Source organism: Pseudophryne corroboree, chromosome 8, assembly GCF_028390025.1.
Source record: "Pseudophryne corroboree isolate aPseCor3 chromosome 8, aPseCor3.hap2, whole genome shotgun sequence".
Classification (NCBI taxonomy): Eukaryota; Metazoa; Chordata; class Amphibia; order Anura; family Myobatrachidae; genus Pseudophryne; species Pseudophryne corroboree.
The window spans coordinates 433155023-433178918 of record NC_086451.1 but is presented as its reverse complement, the minus strand read 5'-3'; the positions used below and the strand labels follow the sequence as shown (position 1 = coordinate 433178918).

General features: G+C 53.4%; 1 long non-coding RNA gene across 2 annotated transcripts in view; it reads right to left on the bottom strand.

Moving 5' to 3' along the window:
- Nucleotides 1-288: 288 nt before the first annotated feature.
- LOC134947922 (uncharacterized) overlaps nucleotides 289-23896 on the bottom strand; it is a 40320-nt gene continuing 16712 nt past the window's right edge. For both annotated transcript variants that reach the window (XR_010182859.1, XR_010182860.1), the window contains one exon: nucleotides 289-763. This is a non-coding gene — a long non-coding RNA (uncharacterized LOC134947922). The remainder of the gene's footprint in view (nucleotides 764-23896) is intronic.

Genomic DNA, 23896 nt, shown 5'->3' with positions numbered 1-23896 from the left:
TCCTGGTAGTCTCCCCTCCATCTTTGCACTTGACAAGGGGCTGCTGGGAGGCTCCGGGCACTGCTGGGAGGTACGAGGGATGCCTCGGGGGGGGGGATACACTACAGTGGTGGGGTGGTCACGCACACTCATGCAGACCACACTCACTCATACACACTCACACACACTACATGGGGTTACATAGGAAACAATTTGGACATAAGTAACACATTGAATAATGAGACCACTACATCAGGTGTGTGTGTAAATTGATGCAATATTGCTCTACACAGTGGTGAATTTCACACTTACTAATTGCACTTCAATGTATATACTAAAAATACCACAACATATTGCACATTAAAAAGCAGTGCTCGAAGCTGATCTGTGCAACAGATATGGATTTAAAATCATGTATACAGTTTTTATTGAAAAATAAAAAAAAGGAAAAAAAACAGGTTTCTGTGTAATACATTGTATACTGTGTAACACCGGTATACTGTGTAACACCGGCTTCTCTGGCTGGGACTCTGGACCCAGGGTCCGCATGTCCAATGTGGTGTCTAATGTGCATGACCAATAATATGCTTATGTGGTGTTGTCAGGGTCTTCACTGGCCAGCACTTGCGACGATGGCGGTCTCGCTTGACTGCGTTTTGGCGTTGCTGCCTGTTATGATGCTCTCATTGAGGACAAGGCAATAGGGTTCAACAGGGGGGTGGGGGGGTTTGAGTTTCCAAAAACAGCATTGCAGACAGAACGCAGGTGGATTCAGACAGAAAATCTGCAGGATTAGAAAGAAACACGTTATCAGTCTTAGTAGCATTACCAGTCCAGTCTCAAGATAAATATGAGAATGTATAATGTAAACCAACAGACACTAAGTCATTAAGTGACAGTCAGGAAGTAGGGGGCCCGTGTGCAGTCTCTGTCCGGGCCCCCTCTTCTCCGGCAGAGCAGTAGACTTTGGGCACTAGGGTCACAGCATGGCATTTCCTCCCCCACATTAGAGGAGTGGCATGACATTTCCACCCCACCCACATTACTGCAGCAGCACAGCAGTCCCCACCACTTCCTTCATCAGAGCAGCGGAGCAGCATGGCATTCCCCGCTCCTGCCGCAGCATCAGAGCAGCAGCTGATGGAGGGCGGACAGATAGGCGGGTCGGGAAGAATGGGTGGTGGGGGGGAGCTTTGGATGTTCGGCGGACGATATCATTGTGTTTGTGGGGGGAGGGGGAGTCGCTGCTTCCTTCCATGTAGTAAAAAATACAGATTTGCACAGAAGTGTGCATGTGCAATACGTGCATCTTTTGTGCTGTACCCTAAAAAGAATGTATGATGGCTTATTGTTTTATAGAAGTAATACTGTTAATGCCTAATATCGAATGTGTTTTATTGCTAACTTAAATTGAATAGAAATGCAATAAATGTTTAAAAACATGTGACAAAAGTGAATGTGACACATACCTCGAGTGCAGCAGCTGTATGTGCTGTTTCTGCCAACTGACTTACACAGTGATGGAAGTTGTGAGTGGTGGTACCAGGTGCCAGGGCCGGATCTAGGGGGGGGCGAAGTGGGCGACCTCCCCCCCTGACACAGTCATAGCCACGCCCACTTTTGAGCAGAAGAGAGCTCTCCTGGGAGAGCCTGAGGCAGAACGATGTGCTGCAGCTTATACCACAGCAGCACAGAGGAGCCAGGAGAGCAAGGGTTACAGAACATTTGCCCCTCACTTGCTGGTGTGTGGGTACTAGGGCTAATAAATACAATTACCCCATAGCACAGTCACATGTACATAGAACAATCACAAAGATCTATCTCAGTCTTACTCAAAAAGTTCAGTCAGAATTGAGAGAGGAGGAGTTAGGATTGCAGATGGGAGGAGTTGGGACTGTAGAAGGAGGAGTCAAGATTGAACAGTAAACCGTCCCCCCTAAAGAAAAGTCTAGATCCGTCCCTGCCAGGTGCATAAATATAATGTGGGCCCCCCTGGTCCACACCAACCCAAGTTCACAATATGCCACGGCAGTGGGTGACAGAGAGAGCGGGAGGGTGACAGTGTAAGGCAGGGGAGGCAGAGGGTGACAACAGGAGGCAGAGGGTGACAGCTGAATGCACTGGGAGGCAGGGGGTGACGGGGAGGCAGTGGGTGACAGGGAGAGGCAGTGTATGACAGTGGTACAAGCACAATGGGCCTAATTCAGACCCGATCGCTGCTGTGCCTTTTTGCGCAGCGGGCGATTGGGTCTGAACTGCACATGGTATGCACCGTAATGTGCAGGCGTGTCGGTCTGCAGCAACGGGGAGCATCGGGCAGCGACGGGATGGTGCGAGAAAAACGATCGCAAGGTGACTGACAGGAAGAAGCCGTTTGTGGGTGGCAACTGACTGTTTTTAAGGAGTGTTCGGAGAAATGCAGGAGGGACCAGGCGTTTGAAGGGAGGGTTTCTGACATCAGTGCCGGGGGCGATCATTGCAGTGGCTGAGTAAGTCCTGGGCTGTGCAGAGACTGCACAAACTTTTGTTTTTTGCAGCTCTCTGCACATGCGATCGCACCCCTGCACAGCGATTTTCCCCTCCGCCTGTAGGCGGCGATTACCTGATCGCAGAGATGCAAAAAACGCACCCTAGCAATCAGGTCTGAATTAGGCCCAATGTTCCATACCTCCCAACTGTCCTGATTTTCGCGGGACTGTCTGGCTGTCCCACCCACGGGCCGCAGTGTCCCACGGTGGGGGGCGGCTGTTGGGAGGCTCCTCTCAGCGGTGAATAGACACTGTGCGCATGTGCATAGCGTCTATTCAATGACGACAAAAGGACTGGGGGCATGCCAGCAGCTCACGGAGCGCTGGTCATGCCCCCTTTAGTGACGGTAAATGGGGGCATGACTCGCGATAGCGGCACTGCCACGAGGCCGTGCCCCCTTTCATTTAAGTCACGCCCCCTTTTTCAGGCACGTGGGAGTCCCTCTTCTGGGTCCTACAATTTTGGTAGGTATGATGTTCTGTATGGTGTGGAGAACAGGAGGCATGTACCTTGGTGGAGTAGGGACACAGCAACCTCTGCTCTGTCTGTGACAGGAACCCCGCCCCTTGTGCTTTCCACAGTTTGGCATTGGTCAGGCAGACTCTGACAGCGCCAGTTACACCAGTTGTGGCTGCCTTTAATTCCCAGACAGCAGTGAATCAGAACAGATGTATAGGTGTCATGTATAGGAGGCAGAATGTGGCTGTGATCATTAGCGCGGATAGGTGGCAAGACTCTATCAGTTCAGCACACACTTGGTCAGTCCTACCTCTCCCTAAGGTAATGAGCAGGTCCCTCAGGCACTGTGCCATTCATCTGGCATTGCTCAAAAAGGTCTACTAGGGAGGATTCGGGGGATAATACATTGATGGTCTGGGCCCTTATTCCTCAGCAGCCCCGATGCAATGCACCTGCTGCACCAATGGAAGGTCTACCTCTGGACTCACATCTCAAGATGTTTTCCACTTTGTGTATGGATGTCACCGCACACCACATAGAAGTCTGCAGCTGGTAACTTAGCCATGTGACTGTACCGTATTCCGCTGTGATGTCCGCAGCTGAATGGTGATTAGAACTGAATCCCATCCCCTATGTGCGGTACATTTTTTCTTATCGTGATCACAAATTTATAGTCTGGTCCTACAGATAAGATGGCATCTGCCCAGGGCACGTGATGGAAACAAGGAACAGATTGCTTTTGCTGTAGTGGGTGTTGTGTGTTTCCTGTGATCACATCAATATATCCAGAGTATATAAAGGACGAGCTAAGTTGTGATCACAACTCAATATCAGAGAGTCTGCTGACAGCACAGGTGAGAGGGTCTGAGGGACAGACTCATCTGATTCTTACCGCTGGTTTCTATGTAAGACCATATAATAATTGGTTACAGACTCTTAGTAATGTATGTCTCATATTGCAGATCTGGTCTGTCGCTCACAGGATACAAGAACTGATACGGAAGGTATGTAGGGAAAAGCTTAATTGGCGGGCACTAGTAAAACTGTGTATAATTACAAACAAGTGGTCTATTTACTAAGCCTTGTACGGAGATAAAGTGGACGGAGACAAAAGAACCAGCCAATCAGCTCTTAACTGCAATGTTATAGGCTGCGTTTGATAAATGACAGGAGCTGATTGGCTGGTACTTTATCTCCAGCCAATGCTTAGTAAATAGACCCACAAGTTTGAAAAAGAATTCTTGCAATATTCCGCCCAGTGCTCTCTTATCTGGGAAAATTGTGCGTCGTGGCGCTCCTCCACCAAGTGGTGTCTGTTGTACAAAATACCTCGGATGGCCTCCATCATGTTTGCTGGAGCGGTCTGTGTCCAGACTACAGTCCCGTTGTCAAGACGCACAGTTTTCCAAGAACCGATGGAACGGTTAGCAACATCGGAAAGATAAGCCTGTGATACACAAGTTCTATGGGAGCACATTGTAATTGCAGAAAAGAAAACTTGTTGTATACAGATGTGTCCAGATACGTCTTTGACTCGATGAATGTGAATCGCGAGAGTTCAGGGAAGAGTGTACGCTTGCACCTGTGTCCCATATGCACTGAATGTGAAGCCCATGGGAGCGAGGTGCGAGTGTACGCAGCCTGGTGTTTCATATTGGAGCATATGCCCTTGAGTACGCATTGCAGTAACAATGTCTCTGTAAATTTTTACGTATAAAAGCCTTTTTCTGATGGATCTACAGCACTGCTAGATCTTCTATCAAATATCTGGAAGAATTGCTGCATTTGAGATAAGCCTTTTACATTCATATCTAAGGTACGAGTCTATTTAGCTTTGATATATAACTTTATAGTCTGTGGTTACAGTAACACACTATGGCCACCAACACGGTTATGTCTTTCCAGGCGTACTATGTAATCAGTCACGGATATGCTACAGATGTATATACCTTGTTTGCGTAATCATATTTAGTGTGTTTATGGAGTATGGAAATATTTAATGTCAGCGGCATAGCGTCACCTCAGTCGTCCGGAGGCAAAGGTATAGGTTTCAGCTTCTCATCTACCCTCATCCTTCTGTTCTCTCTTCCTGTCGATTCCACTGTTGGTGTTGTTTACACTTTTAGGTGCAGTTGCCAGCATTTAGACGCCGCGGTAACGGCACTTCGCAGCTAATTGGATTGACCCCACAAAGTGAGGGGGGGACAGCAAGAGAGAGAAAGGGGGAGGGGTTAGCAAGCAGGAAAGACACTACCTGTTACAGACTACAGCACAGGTCTCTGATAGGGACGGGCACTTCACGGCATTAGGCCCCACCTACTTCCCCATCTTCATGGCAAGTATCCTTAGGAATTGCAAACTTACAGGGAATTTCCTCTAAATGATAACAGAGAGTCAGAAGCAGTGCCAGATTAATGTTGACATGGGCCTGGAGCTGAAATTTATGAAGGGCCTATTGTATGCCGTTACAGGGGGTGGGACAATTGCTGCCGCGAAATGACTGATGTGGGAGTGTGACCAGTACTGGGGGTGTGTGGTCTACAGAGGATGTGGTCTGTGCTGTGGGTGTGGCTATCTCTATGGAGGGCATAGCTGGTGCACACCTTCAACTACTTTATTGTAGAGCTTTATAGCCACTGTATTAAATTAATAAGTTAACTGCCTTCTTAGCTGCTGTCTTTTTAGAAAAATAAAGAGCTGCATTGGAAATACTGGACAAGTGCAGTAAGGTTTAACTTCCTGTATTTCAGATGTGCATGCGTGAGCTGGTTTGGGCTCTCAGTTTTACTTTTTAATTAAACACATATAAACATCCATTTTATGGTGTATGTAATATATGTGCTGGATGGTTCCCCTAGGGATTGGCAGTTCAGCGTGTCTCATAGCCGCTGTTTGATACCCAAGACTCGGCTAGTAAAGGATTTGGCTTTACTCTCTGTTTAACCCCCCTCCCCAACTCCTGTGAAACCTGTAATGTTTGGTCAGCTATAAATTACAAAAAATTTCAGTGACCACCATATAATACAGAGTGCATCACAGTGAGTGCCATATAATACAGAGAACATATGATACAAAGAACTCTAACGATCACCACAAAAAATGCAGGTCATCACAGCAAGAAACTATGTATGGCCCCTTGATTGGGATAAATCAGATAGCAAGCTGCAGGCAGAGCTATAAGGTTACATACTATTTACCGGCGGGTGGGATGCCAGCTGTCAAGATCCTGGCAGTGGCATCCCGCCCGCCATAATGCCGGCAGCAGAACGAACACAATTACTCCCCTTGCGGGCTCACTGCACTCATCACGCTGCGGGCTTGGTGGCTCGTGCAGGTTCTGTTCTCACTCTAAGGGTGTCGTGGACACCCACGAGTGGGAATAGCTCCTGTGCCCCAGTGTTTTCCAGCTGTTGAGATTCCGGCTGTCTGATTCCAGCGTCGGTATCCTGATCACCGAGATCCCGTCAGCCGTCAAATTGATTGCATCCTGATCTATTTATATAAAGAGATATCAAGTAGCAGTGTTAACTGTAACACGCAGAGACCTCTAGATACTGTACTAACTTTATTTGCGTAATTTATGACCCACAAAAGATGTGCACAACTACACATAACGTTTTCCCAGATGTGCCTGTTATAGTTGTGCACTCCACTGCATTCCATAAGTGTGGCCCATAAAAGAAATATCTTTCCTGTCCTAATGTTCTGCTCCCCTCTAACAGTGCCTCAATAGTACTACTAGATGTTGACATCAGGCACCTCTTTCTAGGGCCTAAGCCACAGCAACCATTGACAGCAACTGCAGAACACTTCACAAAGTTCACACCACCAGAGCTAGATTAAGGGTGGACACAGGGGGTACATTCCCCCAGGCTCCTCTATCACAGGGCCTCCCCATGCCCCTGTCGTCCACCACCAACTGCTTTTATACAGCAATGCAGCATGTTTGTTTTATAATTAAATGGAAAAAAAGCACTGGAGTTTAGATAGACGCTGAAGGGTACCGCACCCACGGGAGTAACTATAGTTGCTAATGAGACTCGGCCCCCTCCTTGGCCCTCCTCCCTAGGCAACACCAAGCTCATAGCACAGTCTGTTTCAGCCCTACACGGCCATGTTTACATGGCCGCCGTGGCCCATGGAGGGAAACAAATGTCCAGGAGCCTGCCCAGCGTAGTAGTGTGCTACAATATTTTTTTATTTTTATTTTTATTTTTAAATAAAAGCACTGATGGCTGCAATGTGTACCATTCAGAGGAGGGGGAGAGCAGCACTGCTTGCTGTGTTACGCCCATCACAGTCACACATGGGAGCTCAGAGACACCCGGAGTTGCTATGCGCCCCCACAGTTTACTGCATGAGCTGCATTTTCGGGTAGGCTAAATCTAGTGCAATTAATTCCATGGGCACTGATGTAATATGCTGACAGTTAACCAAATATATAATTTGGTCAGCATACCAGCATTCGGGAAGCTGACAGTTGGAATCCCGACACTGGTCAGAAGACCAACACCAGGATCCCAACATCGATCACAATGCCGGCACTGGAATCCTGACTGCCGGAATCCCGATTGTATGCCAGGGAGGGTTAGGCTGTGGGGGGGTTAGGTTTAGGCACTACAGGGTGGGTAAGGGTTAGGCTGTGGGGTGGAAGGGTTAGGGTTAGGCACTAAGGGGGGAGAGTTAGGCTGCAGGAGGGGGTTAGGATTAGGTTGTAGGGAGTGAGGGTTAGGCTGCGTGGGAGAGTTTAGGGGGTAGAGGGTGAGGGTTAGAACCTAGCAAGTGGCGGGATTCTGTGCGTTGGGATGTCACTGTCGGTATTTTGACAGCCGGCATCCTAACCACCAAGATCCCGATAACATCCCACAGAGCCCAAACTAGAAATGTTGTCGTTCTGTGCCAGAAGGAGCACTGATGCCCCTCACATTACTAGGGACAGTGCACGTCTACCCAAAAAGGGGTGTGGTCACACAATAGTAATATTAAACACAACAGTGCAACCTTATTCACATTCCACTGCACAGTAGAGACCCTTATAAACATTACACACCACATAGTAGTACCCTTTGTACACATTGTGCCACACAACAATGATGAATTGGTAGAGAGAGATGGATGTAGGCGGCGGGCACAGTATAAAGAAACACACAGCAGGGGATGTGGGGGCAGTAGTGATTGGGAACAGCAGGAGATGGGGGTAGTAGTGCAGGGGATAGGAGGAGATTAAGGAGACAGTAATGAAGGGAACAGCAGGAAATAAAGGGGACAGCAGTGATGGGAAAATCAGGAGATGGGGGTCAGTAGTGCAATGGATGAAGGGGGCAGTAGTGATGGGAACAGCAGGAGATGGGGTAGTAGTGCAGGGGATAGGAGTGGATGTAGGGGGCAGTAGTGATGGGAACAGCAGGAGACGGGGTAGTAGTGCAGGGGATAGGAGTGGATGTAGGGGGCAGTAGTGATGGGAACAGCAGGAGATGGGGTAGTAGTGCAGGAGATAGGAGGGGATGTAGGGGGCAGTAGTGATGGGAACAGTAGGAGATGGGGTAGTAGTGCAGGAGATAGGAGTGGATGTAGGGGGCAGTAGTGATGGGAACAGTAGGAGATAGGGTAGTAGTGCAGGAGATAGGAGTGGATGTAGGGGGCAGTAGTGATGGGAACAGTAGGAGATGGGGGTAGTAGTGCAGGAGATAGGAGTGGATGTAGGGGGCAGTAGTGATGGGAACAGTAGGAGATGGGGGTAGTAGTGCAGGGGGCAGGAGGGGATGTAGGGGGCAGTAGTGATGGGAACAGCAGGAGACGGGGTAGTAGTGCAGGGGATAGAAGTGGATGTAGGGGGCAGTAGTGATGGGAACAGCAGGAGACGGGGTAGTAGTGCAGGAGATAGGAGTGGATGTAGGGGGCAGTAGTGATGGGAACAGTAGGAGATGGGGTAGTAGTGCAGGAGATAGGAGGGGATGTAGGGGGCAGTAGTGATGGGAACAGCAGGAGACGGGGTAGTAGTGCAGGGGATAGGAGTGGATGTAGGGGGCAGTAGTGATGGGAACAGCAGGAGACGGGGTAGTAGAGCAGGGGATAGGAGTGGATGTAGGGGGCAGTAGTGATGGGAACAGTAGGAGATGGGGTAGTAGTGCAGGGGATAGGAGTGGATGTAGGGGGCAGTAGTGATGGGAACAGTAGGAGATGGGGGTAGTAGTGCAGGGGGCAGGAGGGGAGTAGGGGGCAGTAGTGATGGGAACAGTAGGAGATGGGTGGGGACAGCTGCGCAGGGGGCAGGAGGGAATGAAGGGGGCAGTAGTGATGGGAACAGCAGGAGACGGGGTAGTAGTGCAGGGGATAGGAGTGGATGTAGGGGGCAGTAGTGATGGGAACAGCAGGAGACGGGGTAGTAGTGCAGGGGATAGGAGTGGATGTAGGGGGCAGTAGTGATGGGAACAGTAGGAGATGGGGTAGTAGTGCAGGGGATAGGAGTGGATGTAGGGGGAAGTAGTGATGGGAACAGTAGGAGATGGGGTAGTAGTGCAGGAGATAGGAGTGGATGTAGGGGGCAGTAGTGATGGGAACAGTAGGAGATGGGGTAGTAGTGCAGGAGATAGGAGTGGATGTAGGGGGCAGTAGTGATGGGAACAGTAGGAGATGGGGTAGTAGTGTAGGGGATAGGAGTGGATGTAGGGGGCAGTAGTGATGGGAACAGTAGGAGATGGGGTAGTAGTGCAGGAGATAGGAGTGGATGTAGGGGGCAGTAGTGATGGGAACAGTAGGAGATGGGGTAGTAGTGTAGGAGACAGGAGTGGATGTAGGGGGCAGTAGTGATGGGAACAGTAGGAGATGGGGTAGTAGTGCAGGGAATAGGAGTGGATGTAGGGGGCAGTAGTGATGGGAACAGTAGGAGATGGGGTAGTAGTGCAGGGGATAGGAGTGGATGTAGGGGGCAGTAGTGATGGGAACAGTAGGAGATGGGGTAGTAGTGCAGGAGATAGGAGTGGATGTAGGGGGCAGTAGTGATGGGAACAGTAGGAGATGGGGTAGTAGTGCAGGGGATAGGAGTGGATGTAGGGGGCAGTAGTGATGGGAACAGTAGGAGATGGGGTAGTAGTGCAGGAGATAGGAGTGGATGTAGGGGGCAGTAGTGATGGGAACAGTAGGAGATGGGGGTAGTAGTGCAGGGGATAGGAGTGGATGTAGGGGGCAGTAGTGATGGGAACAGTAGGAGATGGGGTAGAGGTGTAGGAGACAGGAGTGGATGTAGGGGGCAGTAGTGATGGGAACAGTAGGAGATGGGGTAGTAGTGCAAGAGATAGGAGTGGATGTAGGGGGCAGTAGTGATGGGAACAGTAGGAGATGGGGTAGTAGTCTAGGAGATAGGAGTGGATGTAGGGGGCAGTAGTGATGGGAACAGTAGGAGATGGGGTAGTAGTGCAGGAGATAGGAGTGGATGTAGGGGGCAGTAGTGATGGGAACAGTAGGAGATGGGGGTAGTAGTGCAGGGGATAGGAGTGGATGTAGGGGGCAGTAGTGATGGGAACAGCAGGAGATGGGGGTAGTAGTGCAGGAGATAGGAGTGGATGTAGGGGGCAGTAGTGATGGGAACAGTAGGAGATGGGGTAGTAGTGCAGGAGACAGGAGTGGATGTAGGGGGCAGTAGTGATGGGAACAGTAGGAGATGGGGTAGTAGTGCAGGAGATAGGAGTGGATGTAGGGGGCAGTAGTGATGGGAACAGTAGGAGATGGGGTAGAGGTGTAGGAGACAGGAGTGGATGTAGGGGGCAGTAGTGATGGGAACAGTAGGAGATGGGGTAGTAGTGCAAGAGATAGGAGTGGATGTAGGGGGCAGTAGTGATGGGAACAGTAGGAGATGGGGGTAGTAGTGCAGGGGATAGGAGTGGATGTAGGGGGCAGTAGTGATGGGAACAGTAGGAGATGGGGTAGTAGTGCAGGAGATAGGAGTGGATGTAGGGGGCAGTAGTGATGGGAACAGCAGGAGACGGGGTAGTTGTGCAGGGGATAGGAGTGGATGTAGGGGGCAGTAGTGATGGGAACAGTAGGATATGGGGGTAGTAGTGCAGGGGGCAGGAGGGGATGTAGGGGGCAGTAGTGATGGGAACAGTAGGAGATGGGGGTAGTAGTGCAGGGGATAGGAGGGGATGTAGGGGGCAGTAGTGATGGGAACAGTAGGAGATGGGGGGCCAGCTGCGCAGGGGGCAGGAGGGGATGAAGGGGGCAGTAGTGATGGGAACAGCAGGAGATGGGGGTAGTAGTGCAGGGGATAGGAGTGGATGTAGGGGGCAGTAGTGATGGGAACAGTAGGAGATGGGGGTAGTAGTGCAGGGGATAGGAGTGGATGTAGGGGGCAGTAGTGATGGGAACAGTAGGAGATGGGGGTAGTAGTGCAGGGAGCAGGAGGGGATGTAGGAGGCAGTAGTGATGGGAACAGTAGGAGATGGGTGGGGACAGCTGCGCAGGGGGCAGGAGGGAATGAAGGGTGCAGTAGTGATGGGAACAGTAGGAGATGGGGTAGTAGTGCAGGGGATAGGAGTAGATGTAGGGGGCAGTAGTGATGGGAACAGTAGGAGATGGGGTAGTAGTGCAGGAGATAGGAGTGGATGTAGGGGGCAGTAGTGATGGGAACAGTAGGAGATGGGGTAGTAGTGTAGGAGGTAGGAGTGGATGTAGGGGGCAGTAGTGATGGGAACAGTAGGAGATGGGGTAGTAGTGCAGGAGATAGGAGGGGATGTAGGGGGCAGTAGTGATGGGAACAGTAGGAGATGGGGTAGTAGTGTAGGAGATAGGAGTGGATGTAGGGGGCAGTAGTGATGGGAACAGTAGGAGATGGGGTAGTAGTGCAGGAGACAGGAGTGGATGTAGGGGGCAGTAGTGATGGGAACAGTAGGAGATGGGGTAGTAGTGCAGGAGATAGGAGTGGATGTAGGGGGCAGTAGTGATGGGAACAGTAGGAGATGGGGTAGTAGTGCAGGAGACAGGAGTGGATGTAGGGGGCAGTAGTGATGGGAACAGTAGGAGATGGGGGTAGTAGTGCAGGGGATAGGAGTGGATGTAGGGGGCAGTAGTGATGGGAACAGTAGGAGATGGGGTAGTAGTGCAGGAGATAGGAGTGGATGTAGGGGGCAGTAGTGATGGGAACATCAGGAGACGGGGTAGTAGTGCAGGGGATAGGAGTGGATGTAGGGGGCAGTAGTGATGGGAACAGTAGGAGATGGGGGTAGTAGTGCAGGGGGCAGGAGGGGATGTAGGGGGCAGTAGTGATGGGAACAGTAGGAGATGGGGGTAGTAGTGCAGGGGATAGGAGGGGATGTAGGGGGCAGTAGTGATGGGAACAGTAGGAGATGGGGGGCCAGCTGCGCAGGGGGCAGGAGGGAATGAAGGGGGCAGTAGTGATGGGAACAGCAGGAGATGGGGGTAGTAGTGCAGGGGACAGGAGGGGATGTAGGGGGCAGTAGTGATGGGAACAGTAGGAGATGGGGGTAGTAGTGCAGGGGACAGGAGGGGATGTAGGGGGCAGTAGTGATGGGAACAGTAGGAGATGGGGTAGTAGTGCAGGAGATAGGAGTGGATGTAGGGGGCAGTAGTGATGGGAACAGTAGGAGATGGGGTAGTAGTGCAGGAGACAGGAGTGGATGTAGGGGGCAGTAGTGATGGGAACAGTAGGAGATGGGGGTAGTAGTGCAGGGGATAGGAGTGGATGTAGGGGGCAGTAGTGATGGGAACAGTAGGAGATGGGGTAGTAGTGCAGGAGATAGGAGTGGATGTAGGGGGCAGTAGTGATGGGAACATCAGGAGACGGGGTAGTAGTGCAGGGGATAGGAGTGGATGTAGGGGGCAGTAGTGATGGGAACAGTAGGAGATGGGGGTAGTAGTGCAGGGGGCAGGAGGGGATGTAGGGGGCAGTAGTGATGGGAACAGTAGGAGATGGGGGTAGTAGTGCAGGGGACAGGAGGGGATGTAGGGGGCAGTAGTGATGGGAACAGTAGGAGATGGGGGGCCAGCTGCGCAGGGGGCAGGAGGGAATGAAGGGGGCAATAGTGATGGGAACAGCAGGAGATGGGGGTAGTAGTGCAGGAGATAGGAGGGGATGTAGGGGGCAGTAGTGATGGGAACAGCAGGAGATGGGGGTAGTAGTGCAGGGGATAGGAGGGGATGTAGGGGGCAGTAGTGATGGGAACAGTAGGAGATGGGGGGCCAGCTGCGCAGGGGGCAGGAGGGGATGAAGGGGCCAGTAGTGATGGGAACAGCAGGAGATGGGGGGCCAGCTGCGCAGGGGGCAGGAGGGGATGAAGGGGGCAGTAGTGATGGGAACAGCAGCTGATGTGGGACAGTAGCAGATTCTCCTGACTTCTGTATAGTTTATCCCTGGTCTGGTTAATTTATGAGGCCCCCTTGTGGGGTTCAGAGTTGGAAATGCTGCTCAATACAGGAAAGCTTTCTGCAAGCAGCACTGCCTGGAGCCAGCGAGCAGACTCTGGTGCTGCCCGCTCCCAGTGCAGTAGTAACTGCACTACTGTCACTCCTGTCAGTGCGACTGATGTCCTCTATTTGATTAGAGTACCTGCTTTCCAGCTGATCACTCCTTACTTCCCCTGCTTCGTGGGTCCCAATGGACATCAGGAGTGCATGGAGATGCTGTGCTGCTCCCCACTCCCTGTTTGTGGGCCCAGCAAAACTGACATTGTGGCAGAGGCTGCCAGTTCCACCCCCAGACGCCCTGCTAGTTACAGTCCTGCATATATATATATATTTTTTTTTTAAAGTGATAGGAGCTCCCTTGTGTAAGTGCTCAAGGCCCTTAATTCAGCTCCAAATACTGTTTGCAGGAATATTTAAATCGCTGGAACGACAGTACTGACAGCAGCTGAATTGGCCGGATTTCACACGACCTGAGGGGAGAAAGCTGTGCTGCTGACTCAGTTCACTGTCCAGGGGGTGGAGCTAATCCTACCTGTGGGTGGATCTGCAGGCTTCTCGGGAGGAAAGGGAGGTGGCTCCAGGATCAGTGTGGAAGAAGTGAGGCAGGGGGCGGAGCTTACTATGATCCGGGGGCGGAGCTTATTATGATCGGGGACAGAGCCTTGGTACACATGTAAGCGCGGAGCTTCGAGAGTGCACATGATCCTGCAGGCCACCCAGGGGGCAGAGCTTGGCACGACCCTGGGTCTGAGGCAGAGCTTCAGGTAACAAGAGGGCATGGGGGCGGACCCTTGGTCGGCGCGGGTGGGAGGGACTGGAAGGCGAATGCTGTTGATGAGTGATGAGATGACAGGAGAAAAGTATTTCTCCTGTCATCACTGGCTGGCTACACTGCTGATCCTGTGGGCCTATTTTCAGTGGGGGGCCTGGAGCTGCAGCTCCATCCGCCCCATTGTTAATCCGGCCCTGGTCAGAAGCACATGCGGGCGGAGGAGGGGGTGTTTCTCAGTACCCAGAACCGCAACCTTAACAGAACATGACTGGAGCCCCATCCCCCAAAGCAGTGTGTATGGGGAGGGTGTAGAGCCAATATAATGCAGTTCTTTTAACTGTGTTATACTGGTTCTGCCCCCTCCCAATTGACCAGTGAATAAAGGTAGTACATCTTGAGGGGGTGGGGCCTAATGATGCAAAGTACCTGGTCATATCCCTCTTCAAGACCTGCTGCTTCATCTTTCCTCTAAAAAGAAGTATAATTGTGAATAGGGCGGCCAATCTCGGGATCATCGGGATCCCGGGATTTAGGCCAAAAATAGGTCGCAATTCAATCCCAGGACTGGCAGCTCCAATCCTGGGGATTGAGGGATCAGGTGGCCCTTTAATGCCGGGCAGCGTTGAGCATCTTAAGGATGCTGAACGCTGCCCGGCTCCCTGCGCAGCCGCAGTGTGACCTCTGAATACTGCATGGCTCCCTCCTCCCCCTGTGCAGCGTGACCTATAATTCTGAGGTCATGCTGCACAGTCACCAGCAGCCGTCACCCGCCGCTACCGAGACCAATGGTACCCACCGCCTCCTCCTGCAGACAACACAGCGCAGTCACCAGCCCATCACCCACTGCCGCTAAGATCGATGGTACCCGCCGACTCCTCCTTCAGACAACACAGCGCAGTCACAAAAAGCACGTCACCCACCGCCGCTGAGATCGATGGTACCCGCCGCCTCCTCCTGCAGACAACACAGCTCAGTCACCAGCAGCACGTCACCCGCCGCCACTGAGACTGATGGTACCTGCTGCCTCCTCCTGCAGACAACACATCTCAGTCACCAGCAGCACGTCACCCGCCGCCACTGAGACCGATGGTACCCGCTGCTTTCTCCTGCAGACAACACAGCACAGTCACTAGCAACCTGTCACCCGCTGCCACCGAGACCGATGGTACCCACCGCCTCCTCCTGCAGACAACACAGCACAGTCACCAGCAACCCGTCACCCGCCGCCACTGAGAACGATGGTACCCACCGCCTCCTCCTGCCAACAACACAGCACCCTCATGAAGTTTTTACACCCACCCGCCCTTGCAGTTTGGTAAGTTGATTTATGTCTGCGGGGTGGGTGGGGAGAAGTGGAGACACAGTTAAGAAAGCCAATCCCGGGTATCCCAGTATTGACCATTTTTCAATACCGATACCTGCAGACAATGGGCCAGTGAAAAAATTATGAATATGCTCTCTCTCTCTCTCTCTCTCTCTCTCTCTCTCTCTCTATATATATATATATATATATATATATATATTTATTTATACTAGCTGGAGTTCCCGGCGTTGGCCCGGGATTTTAAGAATGTCTGTTTACCAAAGTAAATGTAAATATTAAACACCCAGTATAAATAACATTGTAGATAGCTGAATACCCGTGCTTCGCTACGGGATGAGGATGGTAAATTAGAATGATAGTTCGTTAATTTATGTTGGTTGGAGATCTAGTATATAGGCATATCTTGCTTCCCTGACGCACTTTGTGTAGTGGCCGGACCCCTTTTTGTTCCCCCAAGGGACCCTGCTCTTCCCACTATACAACTCTCAGTCTGTGGCTTCCTGCTGCCTCCATTCCCCTCCTCACATCATGTCAGAGCCCCTGTGAAATTATTGATTTATTTACAGTTTCTTATATAGCATAGCACATTATGTATCCCCTGATATACTCTGTGCTGCTGGGGGACCGTGCTACTTCCACTATATAACTCTTAGTGTGTGGGTTTGTGCTACCTGCATTCCCCTCCTCACATCATGTCACTGGCCCTGTCACATGCAGCCCTGTCATGATATAGTCTGTGCTGCTGGCCCACCCCTGCACGCCTTTGAACATACGCAGGCCGGTAGATAACAGATCCAGAAATGCAGGGCAGTATAGAGGGCATACAGAAATGGGGTCCGGTAAAGAAAAGATAGAGAGGCGTAGGGGGGGAGAAAGGGAATGTACAGAAACGCTGTGCGATCGGTAAAGTATAGAGAGAGTCAGGGTGGTAGGGAGAGGATTAAGAGAGGCAAGGCGGTAGACAGAAAATACCATTGCAAGAGGCTACGACCCGTTAACCCCTGCACGGGCTTCAGCTGTGCTATAATTGTTATTATATGGAGTATTACCTGCAAAAATTTTTATGCTAGTGGGTAAATATTGCAAGGGGGAAGGGCGTGCGATTGTCAAGGGGGTGTAGCCCTTTGTGAGGGCGTGAAGAGTGGCCGCAGGGCACAATGAATAACAGTGTAGTATATACTGCTAGTGTATGCAGCGCAGCTTATACACACAGTGGTCACAGATATCAGAGCCGCATATACACACAATGGACACAGGTAGCAGCGCAGCTTATACACACAGTGGCCACAGGTAACGGAGCAGCGTATCCACACAGTGGCCAGAGGTAGGAGCGCAGCTCTTACACACAATACCCACAGGTAGCAGAGCCGCTTATACACACAATACCCACAGGTAGCAGAGCCGCTTATACACACAATACCCACAGGTAGCAGAGCCGCGTATACACTCAGTGCCCACAGGTAGCATAGCCGCTTATACACACAGTGCCCACAGGTTGCAGAGACGTTTATACACAACGTGCCCACAGGTAGCAAAGCAGTTTATACACACAATGACCACAGGTAGCAGTGGTGCAGGTGGGGGCGGGGTGCCAGGGGTGGGGGGCGTGGGGGAGTGCAGATGGGGTCTGTAGATGCTGCTAGTGGTGGAAGGGCAGGTGCGGGGGGCTGTGGATGAAGGAGGGGGTCTGGAGGTGCTGTGCGTGGGGGTGGGGCGATGTAGTGGGGGTGTGGTTGGGTGATGGGTTCTAGAAGTGATGCGGGTGGAGGAGGGGTGGCTGCAGGGGAGCCGTGGATGGGGTCCGGAGGTGCTGTGGGTGGTGGTCCAGAGGTGCTGCGGGTGGGGTGGAGCATGTGGGGGTGTAGCGGGGGGGGGAAAGAGGTGGGTATGGGGGTGGGGGAGGTGCGGGGGTGCCGCAGGTGGGAAAGGGGCAGGGGGAGCTGCGGGTGAGGGTGCTACGGGTGGGGGAGGGGTGTGTGCCATGGGTGGGGGGCAGATGTGGTGGATGCTGTGGGTGTCGCAGGTGGTGGAGGGGCTGGTGGGGTGGAGGGTGTGAGGGTGTAGCGAGGTGGGTATGGGGGTGGGGGAGGTGCGGGAGTGCCGCGGGTGGGGGAGGGGCTGGAGTGCAGCGAGCAGGGGAGGGGTCGAGAGTGCAGCGGGTGGGGGAGGGGCATGTGCCGTGGATGGGGAGCAGATGTGGTGGATGCTGTGGGTGGGGGAGAGGCGAGTGGGGTGGAGTGTGTGGGGGGGGGGGAGAGGTGAGTATGGGGGTGGTGCGGGGGTGCCGCGGGTGGGGGATGGGTTGGTGGGGTGCTGCGGTTGTGGGTGCTATGGGTGGGCGAGGGGGCGGGAGTGCCATGGGTGGGGAAGGGGCATGTGCCTCGGGTGGGGGGCGGATGTGGGTGCCGTGGGTGGGTGGGGGGCTCGGGCGGGGGAGGTGCATGTGCCACGGGTGGGGGGCGGATGTGGTGGATGCTGCGGATAGGGTGGTGAGTGGGGGGGAGAGGTGGGTATGGGGGTGGGGGAGGGGTGGGTCGGGTGGAGGGTGTAGCGGGGGGGAGAGGTGGGTATGTGGATGGGATGGGGGAGGTGCGGGGGTTTTGCGGGTTGTTGGTGCTACGGGTGGGGGAGGGGTCCGTAATGCCGCGGGTGGGGTGTGTGCCGTGGGTGAGGGATGGATGTGGTGGGTGCCGTGGCTGGGGGAGGGGCGGGGGGGCCGCGGGTGGGGGAGGGAGTGCGGCAGGTGGGGGAGGGGTGGGGGTGATGCAGGGGGGAGTGCCACGGGTGGATGTGATGGATGCTGCGGGTGGGAGGGGGGCGGGGGCGGGGTGGCGCGGGTGGGGGAGGGGCATGTGCTGCGGGTGGGGGGAGGATGTGGGGGATGCTGTGGGTGCCGCGGGTGGGGTGGAGGGTGCGGGGGGGAGAGGTGGGTATGGGGGTGGGGTGGGGGAGGTGCGGGGGTGCCGCGGGTGGAGGAGGGGTGGGTGTGGTTGAGGGTGCGGGGGTGTAGAAGGTGGGGGAGGTATGGGGATGCCGCGGGTGGGGGAGGGTTTTTTTGTAGGTTGTGGGTGCTACGGGTGGGGAAGGGGGCGGGAGTGCCGCGGGTGGGGGACGGATGTGGTGGGTGCTGTGGGTGCTGCGGGTGGGGGAGGGGGCGGGAGTGCCGCAGGTGGGGGAGTGGCGTGTGCCGCAGGTGGGGTGGATGCTGTAGGTGGCGCGGGTGGGAGGGTGCGGGGTGGCGCGGGGCGCGTGCCGCGGGTGGGTGGCGGATGTTGTGGATGCTGTGGGTGTCGCGGGTGGGAGGGGGGCGGGTGCGGCAGTCAGTGGTCGTCCACGGCATTCTCCTCCGGACTGTGCAGCAGCCGCAAGACTGAGGCGGTTAGTGCGAGTCCCGCTTACAGTCATGCTGCAGTGTCCCGCCCCCTCACCCACCCATAGCACCCACACCCGCAGCACCCCCGACCCTCTCCCACCCGCACCACTGTCACCTTTTACATTGGTTCAGCATCCAGCAGGGCCGTAACTACGTGTGCGCCGCACTGGAGAGGAGAGAGCAGCGCCGGGCATCGGACAAGGAGGGAGGGGGACTGGAGCCGCAGCAGCGCTATTTCATTGGTAGTAAGCGCCGCTGCAGCTGTCCCCTCTCCTTCCGTATTGGCTGCCCGGCGCTGCTGTGGATGCTGGGATGCGGTTCCTTCATCCCAGCATCCACAGCAGCGCCGGGCAGCCAATACGGAAGGAGAGGGGACAGCTGCAGCGGCGCTTACTACCAATGAAATAGCGCTGCTGCGGCTCCAGTACCCCTCCCTCCTCCTCCTTGTCCGATGCCTGCACCGAGGGAGCTGCCAGCACGAGGAGCCTGTCAGCGGGGGATGGTAAGTATCTCTCTCTCTCTCTCTCTCAGGGGGACACCGTCTGCCATAATGTGTAAAAAGGGGGCCTGGCTGCCGCAATGTGTAAAAAGGGGGACTGGCTGCCGTAATGTGTAAAAAGGGGGACTGGCTGCCGTAATGTGTAAAAAGGGGGACTGGCTGCCGTAATGTGTAAAAAGGAGGACTGGCTGCCGTAATGTGTAAAAAGGGGGAGTGGCTGCCGTAATGTGTAAAAAGGGGGACTGGCTGCCGCAATGTGTAAAAAGGGGTACACCGTCTGCCGTAATATGTAAAAAGGGGGCCTGGCTGCCGCAATGTGTAAAAAGGGGAGTGGCTGCCGCACGTGTAAAAAGGGGGACGCTGGCTGCTGCAATATGTATAAAGGGGGAGACCGTCTGCCATAATGTGTACAAATGGGGACGCTGTCTGCTGTAATGTGTAAAAAGGGGACGCTGTCTGTTGTAATGTTAAAAAAGGGGACGCTGTCTGCTGTGATGTGTAAAAAAGGCGGACGCTGTCTGCCGTAATGTGTAAAAAAGGGGACGCTTTCTGCCGTAATGTGTAAAAAGGGGGACTGTCTGCTGTAATGTGTAAAAAGGGGGACGCTGTCTGCTGCAATGTATAAAAGGGGCTCTACCTGGTGTAGTGGCGCTACTGTGCAGCGTAATCTGAATAATGGAGACTACTGTGCACCGTAGTATGAATTGCTATTATTTTGTGGTCACGCCCCTTCCCCATAAAGCCATGCCCCTATATATTTTTCACGCGCCTGCGGCTCGCACTGCCCCTGTCTTACATGGGGGGGGCGCCAATGTTGTTTCTTGCACACAGCTCTAAAATGCCTAGTTACGGCACTGGCATCCAGACATTACCCGCCGCGATATCACCCACTCTATCCATTACATTAGCCATCTCGGGGCTCTCAGGCTGGCAGCCCAGGGGCTGTGTTGCTGGGTCAGGTCCTCTGGGAATCTGGGTGCGGCTGTGGGGAGGAGGCTCCGGGGCTCAGAGAGTATGCGGCACAGGGAGGGCTATGAAATCCTTACACTGTGCCGCTTTCATACACATCTATGCCGGTGGCCGCAGCAGCTTTTGTTCCACCTGCCCGCGGCTAGGGAGTGGGGATTGTTGATGCCGGAAGGGGCAGGCGAACTGGCATCAGAACATAGGACGCGGCAGTAAAAGGATTTTTTCCCCTTATCTACAGAGCAGAGACTTGCTGCAGATGCAGTGGCATACCCTCCAGCTGTACCTTTTTTCTATGGTCTGTACTGATTTTTGGCTCTCCAAACTTCCATTAAAAGCATAGGAAAAGGGGCGTGGCCCTTTACCCGTGGTCACGCCACTTTTCTAATTTGTACCGATTTTTATGTGTAAAATGTTGGAGGGTATGCAATTAGGCAGCTTGACAAGTAAATGTGTACAACTTGGAGTGCTGTCAGATGGCCTATCTGGAAAACAAGATGTGCCTTGGTTGTGTTAGCGAACACAAATAGACATGTCCTGTATGGCTTAGTCCAATAAAGGACTCAGGGGGATATGTACTAAGCAGTGATAAAAGTGTAGAAGTGAGCCAGTGGAGAAGTTGCCCATGGCAACCAATCAGCTGCTCTGTATATTTTTAAAGTATGCAAATTATAAATGTTACGTCAATGCTGATTGGTTGCCATGGGCAACTTCTCCACTGGCTCACTTCTTCCCTTTTTTTCCACTGCTTAGTACATGTTCCCCTTAGGCACAGATTGGCCTCAAGACAGGTAACTTACGCTGAATGGGTCCAACACTGTCTCTAGGAGTAAAGAACCTTTAATGGCACCACTTTAATGGATATAGGGCCTAATTCAGTAAGGATAGTAAATTCTGCTTATTAGCAGAATTTACTATCCTTTGGAGCACATGCTGGGGGCCACCCATCGCTGGGCAAGGCCGCCCAGCATGCTAAACGGAGCCTCCCCCAGTTGAACAAGCAGAAATTGCAATCGCATGTGACGTCACGCAGCCGCCGTGATCACGCCTCTGTTTGGCTGCCTCCACACCCCATTTGCGCTGCTCTGCCACCCCGCAACGCTCCATCTCCTCCCTGGAAACGGAGCATTGCCCGCCTCCTCCCACCCCACGACTGCTTCTGCCTGATTGACAGGTAGAGGCGATCGCATTTTCTGCATTTCCCCCCCACAGAAAGTGCGGGCGCATGCTCAGGAAGGGTGCTGCGCATGCGCCCGCATCTTTTTCTCAAAAATTCCTTTTGTATCGCACACTGCGATCCAACCTGAATTAGGCCCATAGCACGTAGCAATGTCTCAGAATTGGCATACAATTCAGACAGAGGGCCTAATTCAGAGCTGATCGCAGCAGTAAATTTGTTAGCAGTTTGGAAAAACCAGGGGGTCATTCCGAGTTGTTCGCTCGTTGCCGATTTTTGCTATGCTGCGATTTGTTGCTAATTGCGCATGCGCAAGGCACGCAGGGCGCATGTGCTTAGTTATTTAACTAAAAACTTAGCAGTTTTGCTGTTGTCTGTGCGGCGCTTTTCAGTCGCACTGCTGATAGGTGAGTGATTGACAGGAAAGGGGCGTTTCTGGGTGGTAACTGAGCGTTTTCCGGGAGTGTGCTAAAAAACGCAGGTGTGTCACGGAAAACCGCGGGAGTGTCTGGAGAAACGGGGGAGTGGCTGGCCGAACGCAGGGCGTGTTTGTGACGTCAAACCAGGAACTAAACGGACTGAGCTGATCGCAATCTGTGAGTAGGTCTGGAGCTACTCAGAAACTGCAAAGAATTATTTAGTAGCAATTCTGCTAATCTTTTGTTCGCAATTCTGCTAAACTAAGATACACTCCCAGAGGGCGGCGGCCTAGCGTGTGCAATGCTGCTAAAAGCAGCTAGCGAGCGAACAACTCGGAATGAGGGCCCATGTGCACTGCAGGGTGGGGGCAGATATAACGTGCAGAAAGAGTAATGGTGCCCATACACTTGTGAGATTATCGGTACTATCCTTCGATTTCGACCACATCTGTGAGAGAAATCGGGGGATTGTATGCACATTTAAGGTAACTTTTGACGCGATGCGTGGGAACGCTGGTTGAATATCGCGTCTCAAGATATTATGTGCTGCACATAATATTTCTCGCATCGCAGTGCGATCGCATGTGGTTTTAAACCCACATGAGATATATCGCACTGCGATGTGCGATGGGCACCCTCCAGAGGCCGCTCCCACTCGGCGGTGACGTGCCCATCAAGTGATTACCATGCGATCTATCGCATGATCACATGGTAACCACTTTGGCAGTTCAGGTGCGATTTGATTGCACCTGAACTGCCGGTGCGATGCCCCGCGATGTCGCGTCGAGGGGCATTGCACAAGTATATGGCCAGCATTAGATTTGGGTGGCTTATTTTGTTTCTGTGCAGGGTAAATACAGGCTGCTTTATTTTTACACTGCAATTTAGATTTCAGTTTGAACACACCCCACCCAAATCTAACTCTCTCTGCACATGTTACATCTGCCCCCCCTGCAGTGCACATAGGGGGTCATTCCGACCCGATCGCTCGCTGTAGTTTGTCGCAGCACAGCGATCGGGTCGGAACTGCGCATGCGCCGGCACCGCAGTGCGCCGGCGCATGGCAGTCGTCGTTGCCTAGCGATCGCCTCTGAGACAGAGGCGGACGCTGGGCGGGAGGAGGCTGGATGGCGGCGTTAAGCCGCCGTTTAGGGGGAGCGGTCCGGCCAATGCAGGCGTGGCCGGAACGTTGGGGGGGTGGGCCACGGCAGCTGCATGACGTCTCAAGCAGCCGCTGCGGCCAGTGGCAGCGACGAACGACTCCCGGCCAGCCGGTCCTGGTTGTAAAAATACGGGGGGAAAAATGACAGGGGATCCCCCATATTTTTAGAACCAGCACCGGGCTCTGCATCCGGTCCGGGTGCCAAAAATACGGGGGACAAAAGACGTAGGGGCCCCCCGTATTTTTGGAACCAGCACCGGGCTCCACTAGCTGGGGAGATAATGCCACAGCCGGGGGACACTTTTATATCGGTCCCTGCGGCCGTGGCATTAAAACCCCAACTAGTCACCACTGGCCGGGGTACCCTGGAGGAGTGGGGACCCCTTCAATCAAGGGGTCCCCCCCTCCAGCCACCCAAGGGCCAGGGGTGAAGCCTGAGGCTGTCCCCCCCATCCAAGGGGGTCAGCCCCCCATCCACAGCCCTTGGATGGGGGGGGACAGCCTCGGGCTTCACCCCTGGCCCTTGGGTGGCTGGAGGGGGGGACCCCTTGATTGAAGGGGTTCCCACTCCTCCAGGGTACCCTGGCCAGAGGTGACTAGTTGGGGTTTTAATGCCACGGCCGCAGGGACCGATATAACAGTGTCCCCAGGCTGTGGCATTATCTCCCCAGCTAGTGGAGCCCGGTGCTGGTTCCAAAAATAACGGGGACCCCTATGTCTTTTGTCCCCCGTATTTTTGGCACCAGGACAGAACGCAGAGCCCGGTGCTGGTTCTAAAAATACGGGGGATCCCCTGTAATTCCCCCCCCCCCCGTATT